The 12,879-nt window shown below is 43.6% G+C and overlaps 1 protein-coding gene and 1 pseudogene across 1 annotated transcript in view; one reads left to right on the forward strand and one right to left on the reverse strand.

The window, feature by feature from the left end:
* Positions 1 to 12,879, forward strand: part of MRPL42 (mitochondrial ribosomal protein L42) — a 69,456-nt gene that overhangs the window by 49,747 nt on the left and 6,830 nt on the right. The gene's annotated exons all lie outside the window — the stretch shown is intronic.
* On the reverse strand, positions 5,643 to 8,257 carry LOC106973414 (eukaryotic translation initiation factor 4 gamma 1-like; annotated as a pseudogene).

The raw sequence follows: 12,879 nt of genomic DNA on the forward strand, positions 1-12,879 counted from the left end.
ATCTCTACACCCAGTGTGGGGCTTGAACTTACAACACTGAGATCAAGAGTCGCATGCTCTACTGACTGAGCCAGCCAGGTGCCCCTAAGTGAGATGTCTGTGCTGAATGTATCTATTTCTCATCTCTACCCATACATAAGTATACTCAGAAATATATATTTGAGAGCCATTGTTTATATAACAATTGAAGCTGTGGGGTTAGCTAAGGTCAGCAGGGAGGGAGAAAATGAAAAGAGAAAAGCCTGAGGACTGAACTCTGAAGAACACCTATATTTATGAGGTGAGCAGAAAATGAGATGCCCAGAAAGACTCTTGGGGGAAGCTGCCATTAAGAAGAGAATCAGAAGTAGAAAAAGACCAGAAGTTAGAAAAGGAGAGAGTTTTAAGAAGAACAATGAGATTAGTTCTATATGCTGCTAAGAAGACAAGTGAAATAAGGAGCCCTTCAAGCCATCTGACATGTTCCGTTATTTTTTTGAGCACCTCTTTACTTTCTGGCACAATAAGATGTCTCACGTTCCTCTTATTCTTCCCTACCCTAACCCTAGCATCAGCCATTTGTCTAAGAACTCCTGTTTCCTTTGAGTGGAAAATGGTATTTAGAAACCATGATCTGGGATATTATTCCTTTTAAGAAGCTTGTCTGTGAAGGCCAATGGCTATATGGTGGTCACATGGGGGAATGGAAGGATGGAGAGAGGGGGAAACTTGGCTTAAGTAAAGATGAGCAAACCAGAGATCTGATTATCAGACCTGAAGCTTAAGGTCAGAAGCAAGATAAGGATGATTTGACCTTGAGTCCCGGAGTGGCATATAGAACTCCAAAGGTTAGGATTCATTTTAGGAATCTGCGTGGAGCTCTGCCTTTCAACATGCATTAAGAGAGGCCATCTGCCAGGGTTGCACACCAAAACAAAGCTTGAAGCCACCTGTGAAATATTTGGGTTATCTCCTGTGCCAACCATTTTTCCTGGCATGTGGGCTTTAGTGGTGCAATTGTAACTCTCTAATTATTAAGGTGATAATTATGTTTATTGACTTTAAATATTCTTTATCATTAAGAAAAGAATTGGACATTGGTATAAACATCTCTGGTTTTGTTGACCAAGTATTGCACCTCTCTTTCTTCCAGAAAATATCCATTTTCTTACCACAAACATAGGGAATCCCAACTCCTGGCTGAGGTTATTGGACTAAAGATGAGTAACCACATCAAGTAGGGCTGATCAAAATACTGTGTTTTGGTCCTGAGTGAGCAGGTGACCTGAACCAGGTCAATGAGAGTCCTTTCTTGGGGGTTGAAAAACTGATGCTGGGAAAGAGGCTTACTCCCCCTGTCAGACAGAGAGGTGGAGCGTCAGTTTGTTTGTGGTAAAATTCCCAGGAAGAAGCCAGTGTAAGAGAAACAGAGATGCGAGATGCCACTCCGAGTGGCATTTGAATCTCTCTGATCCCTTGTCTGTGAGGCCCAGGTGCACTCTTGCCATCTCAGAACTGGAGGAGCCTGCTAACACAGATTCCTTTTTGCCTAAGCTAGTTTTGACTCGAGTTTCAGTCACTTTTCACCAAAAGAGAGAGACCTCACTCATACAATGACTTCAAATAAGTCTCATTTGAATTTGTATTGTCAGAAGCTTATGACTTCATTGGTACTGTCAAGAGTTAACTTCATTCCCCCCCCCCTTTTTAAACTGAAGTATATTAACATACCATGTTATATTAGTGTCAGGTGTACAATATAATGATTCAACAATTCTGTACATTTCTTAGTATTCATCAAACGTAAGTGTACTCTTGATCTCCTTTATCTATTTTACTCCTCCCCCCACCCACCTCCCCTCTGGCAACCACCAGTTTGTTCTCTGTATTTAAGAGTATGTTTTTAGTTTGTCTTTTTTAAATTTGTTTTGTCTCTTACATTCCACATATGAGTGAAATCATATGGTATGTTTCTTTTTCTGTATGACTTATTTCACTTAGCAGTATACCCTCTAGGTCCATCTTTGTTGTTACAAATGGCAAGAGCTCATTCTTTTTTATGGCTGAGTAATATTCCACTATGATATATATGTGTGTGTGTATCTATATCTATATCTGTATCTATATCTATCTATATCTATACTTATATCTATCTTTATCCATTCATCTTTTTCCACATCTTTATTCACTTATCTATCGATGGATACTTGGGTTGCTTCCATATCTTGCCATATCTTGGCTATTGTAAATAATGCTACAGTAAACATAGGGGTGCATATATCTTTTCAAATTAGTGTTTTTGTTTTCCTTGAATAAATACCCAGTAGTAGAATTACTGGATCATAGGGTAGTTCTATTTTTAACTTTTTGAGGAAACTCCATACTATTTCCCACAGTGGCTGCACCAATTTGTATTCCCATCAAAGTGCATAAGGGTTCCTTTTTCTCTACATCCTTGTCAACACTTGTTGTTTCTTCTATTTTTGATTTTAACCATTCTGACATGTGTGAGGTGATATCTCATTGTGGTTTTGATTTGCATTTTCCTGATGATGAGTGATGTTGAGCATCTTTTCAAGCATCTGTTGGCCATCTGTAGGTCTTCTTTGGAAAAATGTCTGTTCAGGTCCTCTGCCCATTTTTAAATTGTATCTTTTTTTTTTTTTTTTTTTGGTGTTCAGTTGTATAAGTTCTTTATATATTTTTGATATTAACCTATTAATGGATATGTCATTTGCAAATACCTTCTTTATTCAGTAGGTTTTCTTTTTGTTTTGTTGATGGTTTCCTTTGCTGTGCAAAAGCCTTTTGTTTCGGTGTAGTCCAAATAACTTAGTTTTGCTTTTGTTTCCCTTGCCTGAGGAGACTTACCTAGAAAAATGTTTCTATGGCTGATATCAAAGAAATTATTGCCTATGTTTTCTTCTGGGATTTTTATGATTTCAGGTCTCACATTTAGGTCTTTAATCCTTTATCCTTTATCATTTAAAATGAAGTTAACTTCATTCTGACAAGGATTTCAAACAACCCACTCAAATAGTAAGAAGTAAAGTAACCACAAATGGCTATTGCGTTTTTCCTAATAAAAGCAGCAGTTGGGGGGCATCTGGGTGGCTCAGTCCATTAAGCATCCAACTTTGACTTTGGCTCAGGTCATGAGCTCACAATAGGGAGTTTGAGCCCTGCTGAGAGTGCAGAGCCTGCTTGGGATTCTTTCTCTTTCCGTCTCTCTCTGCCCCTCCTGTACTTGTGCATCCCAGAAGTTGTTCAAAATGTTTTTTCCTACTTATGCCTAATAGTAGAACCTCTATCCCAGGTGGTCTCCCAAGGATCTTTTTCTTATTAACAACCTTAATTTAAATTGTATTTTCTATTCTTCACTTTCTGCACTTTATTGTACTGATTGTATATTATCTTGTTACTTTGTTAAATCTCCCATTTAAAAATTTTTTTTTTAACATTTATTATTGAGAGAGACACACAGAGCATGAGCAGGGGAGGGGCCAAGAGATGGAGAGACACAGAATCTGAAGCAGGCTCCGGGTTCTGAGCTGTCAGCACAGAGCCCGACGCTGGGCTCGAACCCACAAACTGCGAGATGATGACCTGAGCCGAAGTTGGAAGCTTAACCAACTGAGCCACCCAGGTGCCCCTAAATCTCCCATTTCTAAAGCAACAAGAAATAAATGATCTGTAAGAGAAAGTATGTATACTTTCTTATCTTTCACCCCTTTAGTTACAACCTACCAAGTGCTTACTCAAACTTACACTTTCCATAACTGAAAAGTTATTTTGACAGGTTTTACTATCTACTCTTTAGCTTTTCTAGCCCGTAAGGATAAGTAGAAGCCTTAATCCTTATGTTTACCCAGGCATTTGCAGAATTCAAGGACAGCTATTCAAGTTGGCTAATGGCTTTGTACTTTAAAAAGAATCTGGTTAGGGTTCAGTGCTTATAATCACTCAATGCATTCAATGCATTGTTAGTCATTGCATTCCATAGTTTTTCTTTGCCAGCCCCTCCTTACAGAATTATCCTCTAGTTTTCTTCTGGGGATTGACCTTTCCCCCACTTTGAGTCTATGAGATCTCAGTGCACTATGATCCCTGTATCAGAGCCCAAGATCAAGATCCTTGAGCCATGACCCAGGCCCAAGACAATCTGCACATGTGTTCCGGAGGTAAGTACTTCACCTAACCCAGTACAGTCCGAGCACGTTTCGGGATATTTGTTAATGTTACCAGCAGATATATTTTTCTTCTCCCTTGAATATGAACTTAAGGGTCTGTGAGGCTGGGATTTCTGCAGCCATCTCATAAGCATGAAGGGATTCTCTGTCTGAGGACGGAGCCAGCCTGAAAGACACGGAGCTGAAAGAGAAAGAGGAACCCACGCCTAATTACTTGAACCAAAAATTAACTTTGTGCTCAAGCCTATTTGAATGAATCTTTCTGTTACTTATAACCAAAAGAATCTTTTTTTTTTTTAAAAAAAAGCTTATTTATTTATCTTGACACAGAGAGAGAATGAGTGGAGGACAGGCAGAGAGAGAGGGAGAGAGAGAGACAGAGAGAGAGAGAGGAATCCCAAGGGGGCTTCTGATCATCACAGGGCTCAGTCTCACAAACTGTGAGATCATGGGCTGAGCTGAAATCAGGAGTCAGACACTTAATCCTACAGGAGAAAACAGGCAGCAACCTCTTTGACCTTGGCCACAGCAACTTCTTGCTTGACATACCTGTGGAGGCAAGGGAAATAAAAGCAAAAATGAACTATTGGGACCTCATCAAGATAAAAAGCTTCTCAAAAATAATATAAAAACAGGGAGGGGGACAAAACATAAGAGACTCTTAAATATGGAGAACAAAAAGAGGGTTACTGGAAAGGTTGTGGGGGGGATGGGCTAAGTGGGTAAGGGGCATTAAGGAATCTACTCCTGAAATCATTGTTGTGCCATATGCTAACTAACTAGGATGTAAATTAAAAAAATAAATTAAAAAATGGTTAAAAAAAAGAAACACAAAAAAAAGATAAAAAGCTTCTGAACAGCAAAGGAAACATTCAACAAAGCTAAAAGGCACCTGATGGAATGGGAGAAGATATTTGCAAATGACATATTGGTTGGTATCCAAAATCTGTAGAGAACTTACCAAACTGAACACCCAAAAAACAAATAATGTACTGAAGAAATGGGCAAAAGACATGAATACACACTTTTCCAAAGACATCCAGATGGTAACAGACCCATGAAAAGATGCTCAACATCACTCATCATCAGGGAAATACAAATCAAAACCACAATGAGATATCACCTCACACCTGTCAGAATGGCTAAAATTAACAATTCAGGAAACAACAGATGTTTGTGAGGATACAGAGAAAGAGGAACCCTTTTTAACTGCTGTTGGGAATGCAAACTGGTGTAACCTCTCTGGAAAACAGTATGGAGGTTCCTCAAAAAACTTAAAAAATTACCCTATGACCCAGCAATTGCACTACTAGGTAATTATCCACAGGATACAAAAATGCTGATTCGAAGGGGCACATGTACCCCAATGTTTATAGCAACGTCATCAACAAGAGCCAAATTATGGGAAGTCCGGGCGGCTGGCCGGGCCATCCAAGTGTCCATGGGGCTCCAAGTCCCCGGCCCCACCCGCCCTCAGTTGTGATCAGACTCCTCCTCCTCTGCTTCATGAAGCCACTTGAAGAAGGCTGTGACAGATTTAAGGCTACGCCCTTGCCCTGTTGCTCAGCGGGGTCCTTGCTACTCTCCCAGCTATAGAAGGCCTCCTCTTCCACCATGTCCTCGTCATACAGCGCATCAAAGAACATCCAAAGCAGACTGGCGCGCTGTTCTAAGGTCACTACAAGGGCCTGGAGGGCGTAGAGCGCCTGCAACTCCTTCTGTTCATCACATAAGTATTTCTGTAGCAGTTTCGCTCAAGCTTTCAGCACCGCCACATCCACTTGGAGGGGCGTCTCAAAGAGAATTGCAGAATAGCAGACAGCTGTCATGAGGGCAAGAACCAGTGTGTTGGATGCTACCTGCTGCTGACTCAGGTTGGCCTCTATCCAGTCAAACACCCACTGGTTACTGCTGCCCTCCTTCAGCAGCTTCTCCAGCTGTCTGCTCAGCTCCTCAGAGGAGAGCATCCTCTGGCCAGGGGCTTCAGACTCCTCGCCCAAGGTGTACTCCACCTTCTGTTCAGCGATGAATGCCCTGACGTCCTGGCCTTCAGATAGAAATTCTTTCCAGCTGAGTCCAGCTTCTCGCCCCAGCATCCCCACCTTTTTGGGACCCATGCTTTTACACAGAAGCCCCAGGATCTCCAACAGAGAAGCAGCTTTGCCCAGGGGTCTCAGAGGTTTTATAACCTCCCTGAACAGCTCCCCCATAGGTCCTCCACCTTCCTGCAGAATGGGCGTCATGAGTTCTGCTCAGTAGAGCCACACATGGAGGGTGTGTGTCAATTTCCATGTCTTCAGCCAATTCTAGGATTTCATATAAACCTTGGTAGTACTGAGCAGTGGAGAGGTGCCCGGCAAAGAGCAGCTGGTGCAGCAGCCACCCCATATGCCCACGAGCGATGGTGCTGCGCTCCAGTGCCGACTGGATGCCATGCGGCACAAAGGTGAAGAGCAGGGAGGGTGAGGCCAGCTCCTGTACGCACTGTGCTGCCTCCTTCATGTCATTGAGATGGAGATATTCTTCAATAATGGCCTTGGATTTCTTTTTCCAGCTCTTCCTCAGAGAGCGCAGCCTTTGGGGGGCTCGCCGGGGGCAGGGTGGCTTCTCGCTTCACAGCATCCCGCCCACGGTCCCGATCCTCCGTGAGGCTAGCTGCCTTGCGCGGTCACTCAGGCTGGAAGGGCTGCTCTCTACTCCGCTCTTCCTCTTCCTGGCTGAAGCTCCGCTTGGTGGCAGGTGTCCGAGAGCGATCGAGCCGGTCTCCACGCTCACTTCCCCGTTCACTCCGCTCTAGGCGGTCCCCCCGGTCCCCAGCTTTCTCACCTCTTTCCCGGCTCAAGCTACTCCTCTGTACCACACGTCTGCTATCTGTGTTTTCTGTAGGTACTGCTTGTTGAAGGGCTGAGAAGCCGTTCAAGGTACTAGTAGCTGGACGAGCAGCTGCTGGTGCTGCATCAGAGGGCTTGGCCCCTGAGCCTCCACTGCTGCCCTTGCCGCAGCTCGATCGCCCGCCAGGTGCAAAGAGCTGGTTGTGAGAATCAATGGAGCCAGGCTTCGTGATCTTGGTGAGCCGTGAGGTGTCAGTAGGTGTCAGCAAGGCTGCCCTTGCCGATGGGGACTGTGTTCCAGCCACCATCATCCACAAGTGGGAAGCCTCGGCTAATGAGTGGGCCTGGAGGGCCACCCCCACGCTTGTCGCTGCCCTTGACCATTAGCTGCTGCGCTTTTACATGCTCCCAGTGCTCCTCCATCTCAGCCTCCTTGTGGATCTGGTCTTGCAGCATGGTCTTGGGACCCTGGTCCCCACGGCGTGGCACCCAATTGCTCTGTCGCAGATCCAGCACGTCTTGCAGCATAAAGCGGATTCGGGATGAAGTCTTCTTTTCCTTAATGATTTTTTCCGTCTGGTTGAAATACTGATCCATTCGGGGCTTGGCTTTTTCAAAGTCCAGATCTTTGCCAATGGTAGTGAGCAGACGACAAAGGCATTCAAGAGACTCTTCATCATGGTTCTTAAGTAGTTTAACCACACAGCCATGCGTTATTGCCTCCGTTAACATCTTCAGCTTAAACGACTCCCCAATAAACTTGATATTCCCTAACGAGCGCCGCCAGGCTATGTCTCGAGCCTCTTCCAACTCTTCCTTTAGGCGTCCTCGTTCTTCTGCCGTAGCAGCTTCATCCATTTCTTTTTGCTTCTTCTCAAAAACCTCATCATCATCTTTGTCTTTCTCAAACTCCTTCTGACGTGGATTCAACAATAGTTTTCGGAAGTTCACAGTCACTGTTGGCTTTTCTGTAGTGGGCACTTTCAGCACCATGAGGCAGCGGCACATGTTGGCAAAGGCCACAGAGAAGCTGGGCTCTGAAATGGCCTTGTCGAAGATGAGGTCAATGAACCCTTTGAGGCGTTCCTCAGTGTCGATGGCCCGCTGTGTCACCTGCTTCATCAGCTGCTGGAACATCTGGGGTGTCAGCTTATTCAGTATGGAGCGCACCCTGCGGAACAGGCCCTGGGTTTTGCTGCCATCAGCATCCTCTTCCCCTCGATCCTTATCAGCAGCCGTCCGCTTGCTGCTGGGTTTTTTAAAGTTTTTATTTATTTATTTGAGAGAGAGAGAGAGATTGAGAGAGAGAGCGCAAGCGGGGGAGGGGTGAGAAAAGGGGGACAGAGGATCTGAAGCAGGCACTGCACAGAGAGCAGAAAGCCTGATGTGGGGCTCAAACTCATGAACCATGAGATCGTGACCCGAGCTGAAGACAGATGCTTAACTGACTGAGCCACCCAGGCGTCCCTTTTTAAAGATTTTTAAAATGTTTTTTATTTATTTTGAGAGAGAGAGCGGGTGTAAGCGACCATGAGTGGGGAAGGGGCAGAGAGGGGAGAATATCTTAATCTGGCTCTGTGATGACAGCACAAACTGTGAGATCATGACCTGAGCTGAAATCAAGACTAGGATGCTTAACCGACTGAGCCACCCAAGCACCACACTCCTATTACAATCTAACTTGGGTCAGTGAATGGGAAAAAAATCTCTGCTCCACAGAGTCATTCACAGAACGCAGGCTCCTGCCAAGCTGTGGCTTCACCATCCTCTGGGGCCTCAAATCCTCTACTGGATCCTGTGTGTCTAATGGCAGGCCAAGGAGAAGAGTGAGTGAGGAGAAGAGAGGCTTATGTGCCAGGTTTTAGTCAGCCCCCAAAGAGGGGGCTTCTGCCACATTCCATTGGCCACAACTCAGTTCTCTGCCAGCCCATCTTACCAACTGCAAGAGAGCAGAGATCTGTGATCTAGTGGCATGTCCTGGGAGAGGAGAAACTTGAACATCGATAAGAACTAGCTTTCTCTGCGCCACCCTCTGAGCCCCAAGTTTTCTTCTGAACAGAAAAATTAGTAATTGCTATTTGCCAGCACTTTATGACGATTGAATGAGGCAACAGGTGTGGACATGGTGAAGTGGTAATCAAATGCTAGTTATGAATACTCCTGGGTAATTTTGTCCCTTTACCTCTGCATTTCATTTGTGAAATGTGTAGATTGATATGCTTTCTAAGAATCCTTCCCAACCCTGAGACGCTTAGATTCTGTAGTTCTTTTAAACTTTCACCAAGCAAATGCCTCTCTGACTGCATTGGTGCCTTAGGATTCTACACATGATTCTATAACCCAGTCCCCCCGCCCCCAAACCCTCCTTCACTGCTGTAATATTGCCCATGTTCTTTCAGAGTCATAACCTCATTCTCATCCCATGTTAATTCTGTTCGTTCTAACTGGATAAAAGATCATTTTTTGCCTTCCTGTTACATCAGCCAGTTCCAGCCTGCTAGATTTCTTAATTTCGGAAGAAACTTGTAGATGTGGGGAAGAGAACCTAAGAAAGCATTCACCAGATTTGAAATATTCAAAACACACATGATTACTTTAATCCTGTCTTGAAAGATCCTATGTAATAGTCATTTGGCTCAATCTAATTCCTTTGTCTGTGGTTGCCTTAGTTCTCTTAGCCCCAGTGTCCCAGCTTTTTTGCTCCGGCTAAATTCCCTTTGCACAATTCCTGGGGGATGTCAGCGAGGGGAGGTCTGAATTCTCCTTTTTTAAAGGCTGATGAGGGGCTGATATGCCCCTCAGGACTATTCTGGCTTCTAGGTCAGTCACATAAAGCAGAGGTAACTGGTCTACCTACTTCCATTCTAGGCCTTTCTTACCCTTCTCCAGACCACAGCCAGAGGACTCCTTTCACATTTCAAATCTCCTATGACTCCTGTGGTTAAAACACTCTGCTGTATGTATTATACTTTAAAAAAATAGTAAGTTTAATGTATATTATACAAATAACACAATGCACAGATGTTCAGTACAGTTTGAGGAGTTTTGATAACTGAATATGCCTGTGTGAAATCACCACCCCAAATAAGATATAAACATTTCTTTCTTTCTCTTTTTTCATTTCTTTTTGCCTCAGAAAGTTTTCTTGCCCCCTTTTTTTCAGTCATTGGCCCCCTGCCTAGCCTCCACTCCCAAAGGCAACCACTTTCTGATTATCATCACCACAGATTAGTTTTGCCTGGTTTTGGATTTGATACAAATATAATCACATGGTATGGACTTTTGTGCCTATTTTTACTCAGTGTAAGTTTTTTGAGAGTGTCCCATGTTGTTGTGTGTTCATTCCTTTAAATTAAGTATGAGTATATTCCACAGTTTATCCATTCTCTTGTTGATGGACATTTGGGTTGTTTTCAGTTTTAGGCTATTTTAAGGCTTTTATGGATATCTAAGTCCTCTGAGGATGTGAGTTTTCATTTCTCTTGGGTAAATACCTAAGAGTGGAATTGTCACCAAGTAACATGGGGTTCAGCAATCTAAAGATCCATTTAGGATGAAGACCCAAACCCTGCGTGGCCCTGATCACCTCTCTGCATGCACCCCCTTCTGCGTGCACCCCCTTCTCACTGAGCTTTGGTCCCTCTGTCCATGCTCTTCCCTGTGCCAGAAACACACTTCCTTCCCACAGCTGCCTACCTTCCAATCGGGTCATTCCTGTCATAGGCATTCACAGCTCTGTGTCTGTGATGCCCCAGAACTTACCAAGCCTGAAGTTTTATGTTTCTGGGCACAATCATTTGTTTACTGTTTGCCTCTCACTCAGCAGCAAGCTCCATGAGGGCAAGTTATCTGCCCATTTTACTCACACAATGCCCCGCCTGGTTTCTAGCCTGTACTAGCTTGTACTGAGCATCCAGTACTCATTGGTGGGTGAATGAATCATGGCCATTCTGTACCCACCACAGATTCTGTTCTCCACTTTGGTAAAAAGCCCTTTTGGTCAGCCAGAGAAGAAACTGTGCCCTCATCAGGGATTTTCCAACAGTCTGGACTCAGTGAGAGGGGGAAACACCCAGGCAATCAGTTGTGTTCAGGCTGCCTGACTCCCAGGAAAGAGAAAAGCTTGAATTTCAATCTTACTAGCTGTTGTCCTAAGCAGACCATTATCAAAACAAAATTCCTGCTTAAAGGGGCTTCTGATCCAAATAAGATAACAAGGCAACACAGGTAGCAAATACGCTACCTCGAACTAGACCAAAGGGGACTTGCTCCTGGTTTTGTTTCCCCTAGATTTTCTTTTTGAGGACCATGTCCTGGGGGCATTCTCAAGATGGCACTGGTTTTCTTGGAAGGCAGAAGTTTTTCTTGGTAGACAGGAAAATGAAGTTATTCCAGAAAATATTAGAGGACAAAGAACTAGGCGATGAAATTTACTGCTACATTGAAAAGCACCCCTGTGAGGTATTTTTACCGTTTGACTTGCCAGAGCAGAGACGCTGATAGCTAGGAAGGCTCATTTCCCCAGTGTGGGCTGCGATTGTGAGTAAGGCCATTCAGGGGTGTGTTTAGGATACATTGTCACTCCCTCCTCCTCAGAGGCCCCAATACGAATGGTAATGATTACTATAACCTTACATTCCTTTCTATGATTCTGTATTTCTCGTGGGTGATTTCCTCCCCAGGTTGACTTCTCATCTGCCTAGAGTGATAATAACGAGCCGAGTAAATGGATACTCTTTCTTCTGTGAGTGTTTTGGCTTTGCAAAAAGAGTGCAGAAATGTGATCCTAGACAATGGGTATGGTACAGAAAGGACTAGAGGTATTCAAGAAACAACCTGATTACTTTTATTGCCATTATTTTAGGAATCAGCAAACCTCTACAGAAGGAATTGAATATGCTCTCCTGTCTTTAAATGGGGGTGGGTGATTCTTCAGTTGAAGAGGATTTGAGGAAGTCAAAGGTGATAATATGCATTAGAAAGTCTGCCAGAAATATTTGTCAAGAAACTCAAGTGTTCATACCCTCCAATCTAGTAATTCCACTCGTAGACGTCTGTCCTGTAGAATTAATCATAGATATGGACAAGTGTCTATTACAAGGAGGATCATTGCTGCCTTACTTATAATAGGGAGAAATTGGAAATGGTCTAAATGTTTAACAAAACCAGAATGGCTAAATAAATTCTCAGGTCTGCTTATTATAAAATATTATGATACTAAATCATGTTTGCAAAGAGATTTAATAACATGGGAAGATTCTCTGGCCAACTAATCTTTCACAAAGTAGGAAAGAATATCCAATGGAATAAAGACAGTCTCTTCAGCAAGTGGTGCTGGGAAAACTGGACAGCGATATGCAGAAGAATGAACCTGGACCACTTTCTTACACCATACACAAAAATAAACTCAAAATGGATGAAAGACCTAAATGTAAGACAGGAAGCCATCAAAATCCCTGAGGAGAAAGCAGGCAAAAACCTCTTTGATCTTGGCCTCAGCAACTTCTTACTCAACACGTCTCTGGAGGCAAGGGAAACAAAAGCAACAATGAACTCCTGGGACCTCATCAAAATAAAAAGCTTCCACACAGCGAAGGAAACAATCAGCAAAACTAAAAGGCAACAGACCAAACGGGAAAAGATATATGCAAACGACATATCAGATAAAGGGTTAGTATCCAAAATCTATAAAGAACTTATCAAACTCAACACCCAAAAAACAAATAATCCAGTGAAGAAATGGGCAAAAGACATGAATAGACACTTCTCCAAAGAAGACATCCAGATGGCCAACCGACACATGAAAAATGCTCAACATCACTCATCATCAGGGAAATACAAATCAAAACCACAAAGAGATACCACCTTACACCTGTCAG

Source organism: Acinonyx jubatus, chromosome B4, assembly GCF_027475565.1.
Source record: "Acinonyx jubatus isolate Ajub_Pintada_27869175 chromosome B4, VMU_Ajub_asm_v1.0, whole genome shotgun sequence".
In the NCBI taxonomy this organism is placed as follows: domain Eukaryota; kingdom Metazoa; phylum Chordata; class Mammalia; order Carnivora; family Felidae; genus Acinonyx; species Acinonyx jubatus.